Genomic DNA, 15,423 nt, shown 5'->3' on the forward strand with positions numbered 1-15,423 from the left:
GATGCATATTCCTAAGTGAAGGAAGCCAATATGAAAAAAGCTACATACTGTATAACTCTAACTATGTGACATCCTGGAAAAGACAAAACTATGGAGACAGGAAAGGATCAGTGGCTGCAGGGATTGGGGAAGAGAGGGGTGAATAGCAGGAGCCCAGAGGATTTTTAAGGCAGTGAAACTACCCTGTGTGACATTATAATGGTGGATACATGTCATTATATGTTTGTGAAAACCCACAGAATGTACAACACCAACACCAAGAGTGAACCTTAATGTAAACTATGATTTGGGATGATGATGTGTCAGGTTCATTGATTGTATCAAATGTACTGCTCTGGTGCGGGGTTTTATAGTGGGAGAGGCCGTGTGTGCACGGAGGTGGGAGAAAAGGATATATGGGAACTCTACTTTCTGCTCAAAAGTACGGAAAGTGAACCTACAAGTGGTTTAAAAAAATAGTCTATTAGAAGTGTAAAAAAAAAAAAAAGCCCTTATGGTAATAATTACAATCTTGGAACTAAAATTCAACGTTATTTCAACAAAGCTTAAGGGCAAGGGGTCATTAAGAGGAGGGGATACAGGAAGTTGTCAACATATCATCTTGTTTGACTTGGAGGAGAGGGAGGTTAAGATACTATTTAATTATTGATGTTGCTAGAAAATGTGGTTCAGTTGGGTTAGCTAAAAATGGAAGCAAAACTCTAGTAGACTAGAAATAGAATGTAGAGCTTCAAAGAGTGTAGAAAAGGACAAAGAAAATTTAATGAACCTAGTATATGATAGGAAAGGAAAAGAAAAAACATTGAGATAATATAAATAGAAAATATAAATGGAATGGGCAAGAATAACATCTTCACCTCCCAGGCGAAGCACAAACGCCCCTGTTAAGGGACAGGCTGGTGCTGGGTGTGGGCAGGGGGGAGAAGGGGACGACAGGGGCCTTCCCTTAGGGCTCCCTCCAGCGAGGTGGGTGCTGGCCGGGCATGCTCCGGTGGCGGGCCTCCTTCTCCTAAGGGAGCTTGGGGGCAGCAGAGAAGGGAGTTTGCAAACCCCGGTTCATCCCTTCCCAGCCACCCATCTGCTTGTGAGAGCTGGGTATTTCTACTGGTGGGAATCGGGCAGGAGTTAACCCAGAAAGCAAAGCCATTAATCAGTGACCTCCGTCTCTTCCTGAAGCTCTGGCCCACGTTCTCTTGCTCTCCAGTCCCCAGTCGACATGAGGAGGCAGCCAGGCACGTCCTCCCATGACCTGGTGAGTAGTCCCGGCTGCGTGAGGCTGAGGGTGTGGACCAGCCCCCATGCGGTTGCGGTGGTTTTTGTCTTTATCCCTTGTTATGCATCCCTTTGGGACGTTCTTGTCTAAGGCAGCTCCGAGCTCGAGAATTTTGCCAGACTCTGCCCGGGAAGTGCAGCCACGTCTCCTTTGCAGGTGCTGAATCCCAGGCCAATCAGCCCTGATCCATTTAGCTGTCCATCCCGCCCCATCTGCATCACACTGTCCGCAAAGTTCCCAGCATTTCACTTTGCTATTTCCCAGCACTCTTTTTTTGGCTTATTTTTATGCGCTTTGGTTAGTTCCGTGGAGGTTTGACAGGGGATGTAAATGACAACCTGAAGATACAAGTTGCGGTTCCAAAAGGATACCTTGTTGTAATCCGCGCGTAGCTCTGCTTACCTTGAGGGTGAGACGCTCCTGTGGCTGTACCGAGTCAGTTACAATATGTTTGCTAAGAAACAAAGCCCATCCTTATGAGCACACCAAGCACATTGCCCCAGGGCCTTTGTACTCGCCCCTCTGCTGTGCTCGGCCCTTCCCCCGGATGCTCATGTAGTTTATCCATCTTCACTCAGTTCTCTGCTCCGATGTCCCCTCCTCAAGGTACCTTCACCCTCTCTTCTTTCCTTGCTTTGTTTTTATTTTTTAGCTCGTATCACTCCTTGACATTGTATTATGTATTTATGAAACAGTGGCACACACGAACATCTGTCCATATTTGTGAACGTGAGGATGTGTGACATGGGGCAGGGTGACTCGTCCAGCTGGGGTAGCTGAACCACAGTCCTCACTGTTTTGCTGTAATGTCAGATTCACAATACAACTAACCTTATAGTTTCAGAGGTTTTTTGCTCCTAGATAAAATATATATATATATCTTGCATTTCATTGCATGGTAATGTATTGAAATTCTGGTTAACAAATCCGCCTCTGTGATATTGAGGTACAAAGCCTGGAGATGTAACCATGTCAGAGGTCTAAACCTGCTGCCCGTCGTCTTGGTGGCTGGGGTGTCCCTCTGAGTATAACCTTTGGTTTGAGAGCACGTAACTCGGATCTGCCAGGCTGGACAATCCTTCAGAAATAATAAGGCAATTCAACAGTTCCCAGTGGCTGTGTCTGGTTGCTTCTGTCCTCAGCTGACATCGTTTTATTGATACCAGCAATCACTCCCCACCTTGCTATTATTTTGCAGTGTGATTAATGGTAAGCTTCTGGTTGAAAGGAGCTTTACAACAGTAAACAGTGATTTAAGTCGTGCTTTGATTACCTCCAGCTGCCTATTCAAGTAGAAACTTAACTGTTTAAGGTGGAAAGTCATTGCTAGGTGTAGAATTTAAGTACCAAGAGGGGTTAGAGTGGGACAGAAGGTTCTGAGGAGGACTGAGTTTACCTCACACTGAGGGCTGACATTCTGAAACAACGTTTGGGCAAAGGCAAGGGTTAGTCATCTCGGTAGCAAAGTTCAGGTGCTACTGGTACTAAATGTCCTCCAGGAGAGACACATGAGCCAGGAAAAATAAAAGTTACCAGGAAGGAAGGAGGGAACAGAGGAGGCAGAGATGAGGGGGGAAAATGAAATTGTTTTTGTTGGGAAGCAATAGAATATCATGGTGGTAGAATTTGCTCTCGGATGTCGGTTTAAGGTCTTCTATCCGAAACAGTTATCAATAGGGCAAGAAATCGGTTCTCACTTTTCCGTTGAATTCTGGAGATCATAATACAGAAGTCAACGGAAGTGCTTTGACGTTGCCAAAATTGCTTTGGACACCATAAGCTCTGGAAGCAGCCTTTCAGGGCATGGATGTTATCCAGTTGTAAAGTGAAGCTGGTACCAATGGACAGATGGAATGAACATCCTGATTGCTGCTCCCAGAATTCCTCCTTCTTTAAATTAGTAATTCAGGGCCTTGAGTTACTGTCAAGAAGCCAGAATCTGCCCTTGCCCCCAGAGCGACTCTCAGGGTGTTTGACTGACCTCATGACACCGCATGGGAGCAGAATGTGGATGTGGATTCAGACTGGCTCAAAGGGTACGTTTTGGTGAAAGCTCTGTTACAGGAAGATCCCTTCTCTCTTTGGAACATTCCATAATTCCCTCTTGGTTTACTGCCCCCTGTGGCACCAAACCCAGGTGTGATGTTAAGTGATGGGATATATCAGGGAGGATGGGAAGAATCCCCAACACAAGTTTTGCCTCCAGTTCAGTCCTAAAGGTGCCTTATGTTCTGGTTCATGCTCATCACGTTCAGACACGTAACATTCTACCATTATCCCAGGAAACTTTTCAGACTTCACTTAACATGCTGGTAAAAGAGATATCCCTTGAATCCTACCCCCTGGGTCCAGGGGCAATATCTCAGGCAAATAACACAACTGCATACATTCTAACAAGAGACTGGGTCATCAGCAAGGGGGCTTGATTCATGGTAAAAACATGAAGAAGGCATAGCGTTAAAAATATGGGCTTGGGAATCTGAAAAATCCAAGATCCCCTAATTGGTAGTGAATGAACTTCGGCTAATTACCTAGCTTCTGGGAGCCTCAATTTCTCCATCTGTGAGATGGGGAGCCTCTCTCATATGGCTTCTCAGTACCTGGCCATGCATATTCTAAATGCACAGTAAACAATTGCCATTGCACAATTACTACTATTATCATTAATTCTAGAGAATAATGGGAAGAAATTTCAGCCAAGACAAAACTAACTCCAGATCTTCTCTGGCCAATCGAATTCCCCAAAATCAATTCCAGGATGTGGAAGCAACCTAGATGTCCATGGACAGATGAATGGATAAAGAAGACGTGGCACATATATACAATGGAATATTACTCAGCCATAAAAAGAAACGAAACTGAGTTATTTGTAGTGAGATGGATGGACCTAGAGTCTGTCATACAGAGTGAAGTGAGTCAAAAAGAGAAAAACAAATAACCGTATGCTAACACGTATATATGGAATCTAAAAAAAAAAAAGAAAAGAAAAGATGGTTCTGAAGAACCTAGGGGCAGGACAGGAATAAAGACGCAGACATAGAAAATGGACTTGAGGACACGGGGAGGGGGAAGGTTAAGCCGGGACAAAGTGAGAGAGGGCATGGACTTACATACACTACCAAGTGTTAACTAGATAGCTAGTGGGAAGCAGCCGCATAGCACAGGGAGATCAGCTCGGTGCTTTGTGACCACCTAGAGGGGTGGGATTTGGAGGGTGGGAGGGAGACGCAAGAGGGAGGGGATATGGGGACACATGTATGCATATGGCTGATTCACTCTGTTGTACAACAGAAACTAACACGGTATTGTGAAGCAATTATACTCCGATAAAGATCTATTAAAAAAAAAAAGAATCCCTCCACAGTGTGTAATTGCGATCAATACCAACTGGACTGTGGTGCCCCTCCAATCCATCTTTTGTGTAATCTCCAGTTACTGTTTAAAAAGTGAAAATCTTAACGTGTTACTTCCTGCCCCCTCCTCCAGAATCCTGAGAAAAGGCCTCTGTAATCTCCTCATTGAGGCCCCTGAGGACAGCCTGCCTTGGTCCCCCCATAACTCCATGGGGGGATTATGAATTATGATTATGTATCAGACTCTCCCTGGATTCTGATCGGATGGAACCATTTGTAGTAGTACTTGCAGATGCTAGGCTTCCCCACAGTGTCCACCTCCTCCTCTTTTCCTCCTCTGGTCAATTTGGGCACTGCTGCTCATCCTTAAGACTCAACCCGAATCGGTCTCCTCTGGGAATCCTGGGCATAAATCCAGCTGCTCACCCCCTCCATTGTGCTGGACCCTGGGCATAGATAGCTCTCTGGTTGCACGTATGCCATGGGGGAGTGGGTGGCTGTTTACCTGCCTCCTTCCCCCACTGGACTGTGAGTTTCTGAGGGCTTCAGACCTTGTCTTGGTGGCCTCTGTGCAGGACCCAGGGCCTGATAGTGGAAGGGGCTCAGCAAGTTAGTTAAATGAATCAGTGAATGACAGTCAATTTCGTTGATTGTCACAGGAAACAATCCTTCCCATCATGCCCTGTAGGAAACCTGACTTCAGCAAGACCTGGGTGTGCCCCCTGCTTTCCCGCCCCAGCTCCTTGGGTCTATCGTATCCCTAGGTCTGGAGCATGCCTCCCAGTGCCCCTCCCTGTCTAACTCCTGTCCTTCTCTGAAGTCCTACCTAGAAGTTCTACATTTTCAAACATTGTTCACTCCCACTTATAATGTGTCTGCTTCCCGTGATTATCTTTAAGTCCCTGAGGACAGGGACTGTATCTTTCATCTTTGTAGTTTGGTGCCTAGTCAAGTGCCTGGAACATGGGATTTATTCCATAAACGTTGAGTATATAAATGGAAGATACACACTTAATATCCTCACTGTCATTCGGGACTTATTTACTACTGGTATTTTAGTCACCTTTTCATATTATAGAATTCTTGAAATTACTTTTAGTACCTATCCCAGGCCTGAAGATTTAATGGGCCCCTAATAAATATTTTTTGGTTACTTAGGGCTTTCCTTACTATTGTATGTTACAGCTTATATTTTGCCATTCTCTTAAAGTTATCCTAGAGGTGAAAGACAAATACTTTAAACATTCAAATCAAGGTTTTCGCAGAGAAACAGTATTGTAATAACCGTAGGTAAACACCTACGTGAATGGATGGTGCTGCTGTGTGGTAGAGAAGTAGCCCAGCACTAGAGGTCCCTCTCTCCGTAGGCTCTCCTGGCGCTGCCCAGGATCCTTGCCAGCTTCAGTGGCTTCTGACTTGGAACAAAAAGTGGGGAGCAAAGGAAATTGGAACCAGTGAAGTCTGTGTAGCATCACAAATTAGATCTTATACGTCAGTCCTGCATCGCTGAGGTGCTGGGAGAGCCATAAGAAAAATGCTATTTTCTCCCCCCAAATCCTAGCCCCAGTTTAATTTTATTCTATTTATATCTGGCTCTTGAATTAGCCATGTGCCTTTATTCAAATCTTTCTATCTCAACCCCATCTGGGAAGCAATCTGGGTTCGGTTGCTGGTTTTTCACTGAAATAACACTGTGAACTATAAGCCAGGACTGGGGTGCCCCTGTCCCTCAGAGGGGCGTGTCAAATAACAAAACTTAAAAGGTGTAGTAAGCGGTTTGATGGCCTTTATTTGAGGGAAACCGTCCATGGATTGGGGGAGTACAGTGCCTCCCAAGCCGTGGAGCCCTCTTCCCGAGGGGTTTTATAGAGGGCTAGAAGAGGCAAATGGAAACAGGGCATGCTTGCTAGGAGGCCAGGGAGTTCCTTTTAAGGCCAGCAGGTCCTGTTTTCTAGGGTAAGGGGAGCTCGCTTAAAGCTGAGTTGGGACGATCGTGATTGGTGTGTGTTAGGTTTACTCAACAGGTGCTTCTGGAAGTGCAGGCCGACTTGGGTTTAGATTTGTGATGTGGGCCAGACCGCTGGGGTGGCCTCCATCTAGTGAGTCCCAATATACAAATTAGCCTTGTCAGTTACCCCCTTTTGTACAACTGAGAGTATCGATCAGAATTTAAGGTATTAGCGAAACAGAAACAGACTCACCAACATAGCGAACAGACTGGTGGTTGCCCAGGGGGAGGGGTCTGGGGGAGGGATGGAGTGGGAGTTTGGGGTGAGCAGATGTAAGCTGGTATATCTTGGATGCATAAACAACGAGCTCCTACTGTATAGCACAGGGAACTGTATTCAGTATCCTATGATAAACCATAAGGGAAAAGAATATATAAAAAAAGAATATATATGTATAATGGAGTCAGTTTACTGTACAGCAGAAATGAACACAACGTTGTAAATCAACTCTACTTCAATAAAAAACAACTTAAGTTTTAGCACCACTCCCTGTCTCTGCTTCTTGTTGATGTTGGAATCAGTTGGGTCTCTAGCTGGGCTCATAGGTTAGGATGTGGAAGTCTTGGTTCCTTAGTTGGCTGTTTTCTTCAATGCCACAATAGAAGAGAAATACACAAATTCACCCAAGCAAACATAAAGAGAAAAAAGGGGAGAAAAAGCAGAAGTCTCACGGAATATTTTATCTCTCATCTTTGTTTGAAAAATGGAAGGAGGGAAATTTTAAGGAGCTATAATGAAATGGGTTAACCTACAAAGTAGGAAACAAACAAAAAAATAAGCGGTATTTTGACTGCAACCCACTCAGACCAGCAGGGCCAGAAAGCCTTTGTTGCTACAAGACAGCCAGTACCTGAATATATAAACCCTTTAAAAAACTTTGTTATTGAGGTATAATCGACGTAGAACGTTCTGTTACTTTCATGTGTACAGCATAATGATTCAAGAGCTGTATATATTGTGAAACTCTTTTCAAACTAGTGTTTTCATTTTCTCCAGATAAATACTCAGAAGTGGAATTACTGGATCATATGGTAGTCTTATTTTTTGAGTAACTTCTATCCTGTTTTCCGAAGGGGTTGCACTAACGTACATTCCCACCCACAGTGCACAAAAGTTCCTTTTTCTCCACATCCCTGCAACACTTGTTATTTCTTGTCCTTTGGATATTAGCCATTCTAACAGGTGTGAAGTGATTACTCATTGTGGTTTTGATTTGAATTTCCCTGATGGTTAATGATTTTGAGCGTCTTTTCATGTACCTGTTGGCCGTTTGTATGCCTTCTTTGAAAAATGTCTATTCAGATCCTCTGCCTATTTTTAAATCAGATTGTTTGGTTTTTTTTGCTATTGCATTGTATGAGTTCTTTATATATTTTGGATATTAACCCCTTATCAGATCTATGACTTGCAAATATTTTCTCTCATCCAGTAGGTTGGGAACCCTTACTTCCATATGCACTACTTGAATGAACAATTTTGTCTAATTGCAATGTCCCCCATAATGGCCATTGTAATTTTAGGTTGTATTAGTAAGATTTTGCCATTTTTGTGGATATCTACAGCTTCCGGGACCACAGTTCTTAGACACACAATGAGCAGCTGTGCGGACAGGTGATGTGCTCACTTCTTTGAAACTTGAGGATCTTGTTTCTCTAGCTAAGCCTTGGGTCTCTTGGAGCCAAATTAATACCCAGGAGGGATGTGCTGCCAGGTCGGGATTTTATGGTGTTTTAAAGTGTACCTTGTTGCGGGGAAGTTTTCTTGAGATTGGCAGGTGATCTAGTGTCAGTCTACGCTGTTCTATGATCAACTCGTCCTAACACGGCCAGGGCTTTAAGAGCTTTTACGTGCTCAGCTCGCGCCCACTGATTTTTTGGACTTGGCTTCCAAGACTCCCATTAGCAATAGATCTATAATTCCTTTCATGAGAAGATGTCTGTATTATGGCTGATGCCCTAATGGCCTTTAATAGCCTGACTTGTGCCTACTCAGATTTCGATATGCTGTTGGTCAAAAAAGTTTGAATTTCTCGGCTTAATTTATTTCCCCAAGTCCCCCAGTGGTTTATGCTGTACCTTGAGGCTTTGTCAGTTCCCCAGTGGCTGCATCTTGCTTTCTCAGATTGAGGAGTACCCATTTTTTTCCCTTGTTGATATAATCCTCCCTAATTCAACAAGACTCACTGGTCCTGGCTGTCTGTGCACAGTTCCTGGGACCTGTCAGGACCTCCTAGAGGTACTTACCTTGTAGGTGAGGTCGGTCATACACCCAGATGTTGTAGCCCACTAAGTCTCACCTGGAAAAAACTACAGTCTCTCACACCTCAATTTTCCAAACTCGAAGAGCTCAGAATGCAAAATAAGCAGAGCTCCATGAGAGAGAGGCTTACTGGAGATCACAGCAAGCAGCCTAAGAGTTGGGGAACCAGGAAGGCTCGGGGGGTGGTAATTCCCCTTCATCTAGGAACCATCCCAGGATCTTCAGCAGCTGTCTTTGGGACACATCTTGTCACCCAAACTGTCAAATGACAAAACCAAAACAGTTTAGTAACGAGTTTGATGTCCTTTATTCAAGGGAAAACAATCCCTGGATTGGGGAGTACAGGGCCTTCGGAGCAGTGGAGCCCTCCTCCCGAGGGATTTTGGGCAGAAACCACTTTTACAGAGTGTTAGAAGGGGCAGCGTGGAAACAGGGTGGGCTTGGCTAGCCTGTCGTAGGTCCCGTTTCCTACAGTAAGGGGAGCTCGCTAAAGCTGAGCCGAGCATTGCGATTGGTGTGCGTTAACGTTTCCTCGACGGGTGTTTCCATAAGTGCAGGCTGACTTGGGTTTAGATTTGTGATGTGGGCCGGCCCACTGGGGTGGCCTCCAGTTTGTGGGTCCCCGGATAGGGATTAACTTTCTCAGGCATGGTGGGTGTGGGAATAAACTCAAGGGTTACCAGGGCCTTGTGGCTCCGGCTGGGCCTTACCTGGGTCAGGGCTCCTTTCAGCCATGAAGCGCCTTCATAATTCACATGCAGCCAGCAAGTGCCAGAGAGGAGAACCTCGGTAGGTATGCTCTTTCCCCCAAGGGTCAATTACTCATAAGAAAAGAAATCAATTGAGGAGCATGCTTTTGAGATGAGAAACACATTTTAACTTATGTTAGAAAACACAGACTAGAAAGATGACTTTCAAGGAAATAAGATAATAAAGTTTCAGCTGTACGCCATGGTGCTGACGGAGTAGTGAAGACGCGTGGCCTCCTTGTTGCTAAAGCAAATGTAACTTTTTCAGAACTGATCTGTTAGGAACTCCCAACGGCAACATTGCAGGTTGCAGGAAAGGCTGCCCCCTTCTCTATCTGCTCCACAAGGGGCCTCCAACTCCGTCCCCTGTGGGCACTGGCCCCTGGACATTTTATGTCCCAGGGGTGCACGGTAGGTGGCATGGGACACCCTATAGAGCATAAAAATGGGGAAGAGGCTGGTGATGGGCCTAGAAGGGGGCTCTGGGCAGCTTGACGGTGGGATTCTGGGGTCCAGAAGTGGGGCCATGAGCTCTGGTTATTGAGGGAGGAGAACCCCTCGGCTCTGTGAACGCCTCAGCCCGTATCAGGGGCTCAGTTCAGGGCCCAGGGCAGGAACGCTGGTTGCCCAGATATGAGTGGTACTGGGTGATCTCAAGGTCTCCGTCCTTGGTTCCTTGGTCTTCTGGTTCCATGTTCGGTGCTCCCTGATATAGAGCCTTTCCAACTCAGGACCAGGGAGTATCCCATGAGTAATGTAACCAAAAATTGCTTTTCCTACATCCAGTGGCTCAGTCCTTGAGGATTTTTGCCAAATCCAGTGGCTTTGGACTTGGCAAAAAAATGTGTGCAGCAAAGGAAATTTGAACCAGCAAATGTTTGGTCAAGGCAGGCTTTCTTCTGATAGTGTTGGGACCTGTTGGGAAGCTGTAAAAAAAATTATGCAAGTTACCAGCGCAATTCTGCATACATCACTGGTGCCGCGACGTGCTCCAAAGTGATTTTTGCCTGGTTTCTAAATGGATTACACCAAGAGATGAGATCACGCACATCTGGGGCCTCTGCTGAGAGTCTCCAAGTGGGATTTGGAACCGTAACGCCAAGCTCCATTTGCTGGGAGTGTGAAGAGCCAAAGAGCAAAGAGTTGGGGTGGGGGTGGGGTGCTGTGAATATTTCTGGAGCCTCAGTTTCAAAAGCCTACATCAGATTGTAGACTTGTTCGTTTGCCACCCTGGAACTCTGCTTGGGGTTTTGGCAGAGTCTCTTAGCTGGCTGTGACCCGGCCACAAATGGGGACGAAGTTAATGGGTTTCACGTGTTATCGGCAACTCCGGGCCCACCTACAGTAGTGAAATAACACAGGAAATGCCTTTGTTGACTCCTGACTGCTTTTATTTTCCCCACAAAGAGACACAGCTCAGAGACCTCTGAGATTTCCAAATCAAGGAGCAGAGCACCTGTGACTTGCTAATGGCTTGAAACGTTGGGGGAGAAAACTCAAAACCTGACGGTGGCGTTCTGGTTAATTTAGGGAGAGGCCACCTTGGACCCAGGGTGAGCTGAATTTTCCCAGCCTCTTGTCCCTTGTTTGGTTATGAACATGTACAGTCTCGTATGAGGTACACAGATTCTGAAATGGAATCCAATTAACCTTTAGCCTCCCCCTTTCCAGCTGGGAGGCTGGAAAGCACATTTGTTTCACCTAATTCTACAGTTGTCATGATGCTAATAGATGGTAGCACATTGAGGACCTCATCGTCATTGTGTTTTTATAGGCTGACAATTAACGTCTCCATTTTCCTGCAGCCTGGAAGGCTGGAGTCCCAAGGCAGGGTTCTCCCTCACAGCTTCCCTTGCTTCTGAGCCGCATTGTGTGTTTGTTCTGCAGGTGCCCAGGAAATCGCCCCAATTCTCCCCTCAGTGGGATCACGGCCAAACAGTAATTCAGCTTCAGTAAGAAGAATGTTGCAAAACAGTGCAGTCACTTTTCTATATGAGCTGCATTTCTTTGGAAGGTGTAGAGCCTCTATTGTGCCAGTAATTTAAAAATACGTATTTCTGGGAGATTGGGGGTATTCTGGTTATCAATTGCCATGTAGTAAATTACCCCAAAATTTAGTGGCTTAAAACAGTGATGTCCATTTATCGTCATTTTATTGGTTTGCTAGGCCTGCCGTAACAAAGTACCACAGACTGGAGGCTTAATCAACAGAAATTTATTGTCTCCCAGTTCTGGAGGCTGGAAGTTCAAGGTCAAGGTGTCAGCGGGGTTGGTTTTTTCTGAGGCCTCTCCTTGGCATGTATTGATAGATGCTGTCTTCTCCCTGTGGCTTCACATGGTCTCCCTGTGAGTGTCTGTGCCCTTGTTTCCTCTTCTTATAAGGACACCAGCCAGATTGGATTAGGGCCCATCCTAATGACCTCATTTTAACTTAATTACCCCTTTAAAAGCCTCTTCTCTAAATGCAGTCACATTCTGAGGAAGTGAGGCTTTGGATTTTAACATCTGAATTTGAGGGGACACAATTCAGCCCATAACAGTCATGAATCTACAGTTTGTACAGAGGCCAGCAGAGATGACTCATCTCTCCTCCACATCTGGGACCTCACAGGGCTGACTGAGTGGCTGGGAGCTGGAGGGACGGGTCGCCTGCCCCCTTCTCCGACATCTCTCCTCTCTCCGTTGTCTCTCTCCCCATGTGCCCTCTCGAGCACTGGCCACTTCAAAGTAGCCTGACTTCTTACATACCTGCTGAGTCTGAGATCTGAGAAACTTAGGCAGAAGAAGCCACAAGGCCTTTTACAGCCCATCCTCAGAAGTCACCGCTGTCAATCCCTCTTCACTCAGTGGGCCCCCCAAGGCCACCCCCAATTCAACATGGGAATAGTTGAACAAATGTGTGAGTACCGGGAGGTTAGTAGCATTGGGGCCCTACCTTGGAGGCTGGGTACCACAGGTGAGAACATGGGCCTGACACACAGAGCTGGGAGGAGGATGCCTTTGTATGTGGTGCCGTCTAATTACAGGACGTTCTGCGATACAGAATGGTAAGGTCACAGTGGTTCCTCTCTCGTGTGTCTCCTCCTCCATCTCTCTTCCTCCAGGGATGCTCTCCTCACCATCAGGATTTCCTGGCTTTGAGAGAAGGATCACAATAAGGAGCATGCACTGCTATAGACTGAATGTTCGTGTCCCTCCCAGTTCGTGTGTAGAAACCTAACCCCCAAGGTGATGGTGCTGTGAGGTGGGGCCTTTGGGAGGTGATTAGGTTATGAGGGTGGAGCATTCATGAATGAGATTAGTGCCCTTATGTGAGGACAGTGAGAAGATGGCTGTGAACCTGGAAGAGGGCCCTCACCACACACTGAATCTGCTGGCACCTTGATCTTGCACATCCAGTCTCCAGAACTGTGAGAAATAACTTTGTTTTGTATAAACCACTCAGTGTATAGTATTCTGTTACAGCATCTGGAACAGACTAACACATGCACCAGTGTCCTTAAAGCAACATCGACCCCAAGGTGACCAGGACAGGGGAGTAGAGAATGTAGAGCATTGGTACCAGAGTGTGGGGTCCTGCCAATATTTGTTACTAGTCCCGGATGAGCTAAGAGATTAAGAGTTCAAAAACTTTTCCTGCAATTGTACAGAGTCATTTAAGTCCATTGAATCTAATGTTTTAAAATGTGGGTTTGTTTTTATATGTATTTGGTTTATTTCATTTTTTCAGTAATTTATTTTATTGCCTTGTTGCATCAGGCTGCAATGGGCAGCAGTTAGAAACTGTGGGTCCGTCACAGGTGAGAGCTTGGGAAGCACTGATTTAGGAATCTAAGAGTTCACATCCTAGAAGCAGAGAGGAGAATGGCGGTTACAGGGGCTGCAGGGGAAGGAGAAGTGGGGAGGTGTGGGTGGAAGGGTATGAAGTCTTGCTTATAATAAGCATGTTCCAGGATGAATAAGTCCTGGGGCTTCTCTGGCAGTCCAGTGGTTAAGACTCCGGGCTCTCAATATAGGGGGCATGGGTTCGATCCCTGGTCGGGGAACTAAGCCTGGGGGTCCGCATCTTTCTCACGGCCTCTTGCTGTGCTGATTGCGCCCTTTCTGCTCCAGGCCCTGCCGTCCACTCCTCCACTGCCTGCTGGCCTTCCCCAGCCTCACCCTGATGATTCCCACCACAGCCTGTGAGTCTCACTCCTGTGACTGGCTCTGGGCGCCCTGATTTCTCGGTGCTGCTCTATCTCCTTCAGTCAGTTCAGCCAGCATCTCTAGAACAACCGTCTCAAGCCAGGCATAGTGCTGGGGACCAGGGATGCATGGATGGTTTCTGTCTTTGGGAAGCTCAGGGTCCAAGAGCCATAAACAGAGTCTCAAGATTAGTGAAATGCTTTGGAGGACAGGAAGGGAATGGGGGGAAGTTGCAGATCTACAGGGATCTGTGTGTGGGGTTAGCCTGGCAAAGACATAGGGAAGAACTTGCTGGCACAAGGCAGAGCTCTCACTGAGGCGATGGGGTGGTGGATACACAGGAGGTCATAGCAGTTGGGGTTCTGGGGTGAGAGGTGCAGGTGTGAGGTGCTGAGAGTCAAGGGGGCTGAGAGGGGCCTGGGAGGCAGCGTGGGCCGTCCCAGGACTCGGGAGCCAAGGAAGGGCTTTCAGAAGGGATAGAGGCTGTTAGTTTTGCTTTTATACCTATTGCTCTGGAGGTTGAATGGAGGGATTTGAAAGGGTGGCTTTGGAGCAGGGAAATCTGTCGGGAGATTCTTGGGAGAGTACAGGTAAATCTCAACTAGGGCAGTGGTCATAGCAAGGGGCAGAAGGGAATTATTGTTATTATTTTTTTAACATCTTTATCGTAGTATAATTGCTTTACCATGTTATGTTAGTTTCTGCTGTACAACAAAGTGAATCAGCTATATGTGTACATATATCCCCTATTACATGTGCACATATATCCCCCTCCCCCCCCCCTCTTGACACTCCCTCCCACCCAGAGTACAGGTAAATCTCAACTAGGGCAGTGGTCATAGCAAGGGGCAGAAGGGAATTATTGTTATTATTTTTTTAACATCTTTATCGTAGTATAATTGCTTTACCATGTTATGTTAGTTTCTGCTGTACAACAAAGTGAATCAGCTATATGTGTACATATATCCCATATTATATGTGTACATATATCCCCATGTCCCCTCCCTCTTGAGCCTCCCTCCCACCCTCCCTACGCCACCCCTCTAGGTGGTCACAAAGCACCGAGCTGATCGCCCTGTGCTATGCGGCTGCTTCCCACTAGCTATCTAGTTAACACTTGGTAGTGTATGTAAGTCCATGCCCTCTCTCACTTTGTCCCGGCTTAACCTTCCCCCTCCCCGTGTCCTCAAGTCCATTTTCTATGTCTGCGTCTTTATTCCTGTCCTGCCCCTAGGTTCTTCAGAACCATCTTTTCTTTTCTTTTTTTTTTAGATTCCATATATACGTGTTAGCATAGGGTATTTTTCTCTTTTTGACTTACTTCACTCTGTATGACAAACTCTAGGTCCATCCACCTCACTACAAATAACTCAATTACATTTCTTTTTATGGCTGAGTAATATTCCTTTGTATATATGTGCCACATCTGTTGATGGATACTTAGGTTGCTTCCATGTCCTGGCTATTGTAAATCGTGCTGCAGTGAACATTGTGGTACATGACTCTTTGAATTATGGTATTCTCAGGGTCTGTGCCCAGTAGTGGCATTGCTGGGTTGTATGGTAGCTCTATTTTTAGTTTTTTAAGGAACC

At 46.0% G+C, this 15,423-nt stretch overlaps 1 long non-coding RNA gene across 1 annotated transcript in view; it reads left to right on the forward strand.

Annotated features, from left to right (window-relative positions):
- Positions 1 to 1,210: 1,210 nt before the first annotated feature.
- LOC129392508 (uncharacterized) overlaps positions 1,211 to 15,423 on the forward strand; it is a 143,388-nt gene continuing 129,175 nt past the window's right edge. Inside the window, exon 1 of the long non-coding RNA XR_008618497.1 lies at positions 1,211 to 1,252. This is a non-coding gene — a long non-coding RNA (uncharacterized lncRNA). The remainder of the gene's footprint in view (positions 1,253 to 15,423) is intronic.

Source organism: Physeter macrocephalus, chromosome 11 (genome assembly GCF_002837175.3).
Source record: "Physeter macrocephalus isolate SW-GA chromosome 11, ASM283717v5, whole genome shotgun sequence".
Classification (NCBI taxonomy): domain Eukaryota; kingdom Metazoa; phylum Chordata; class Mammalia; order Artiodactyla; family Physeteridae; genus Physeter; species Physeter macrocephalus.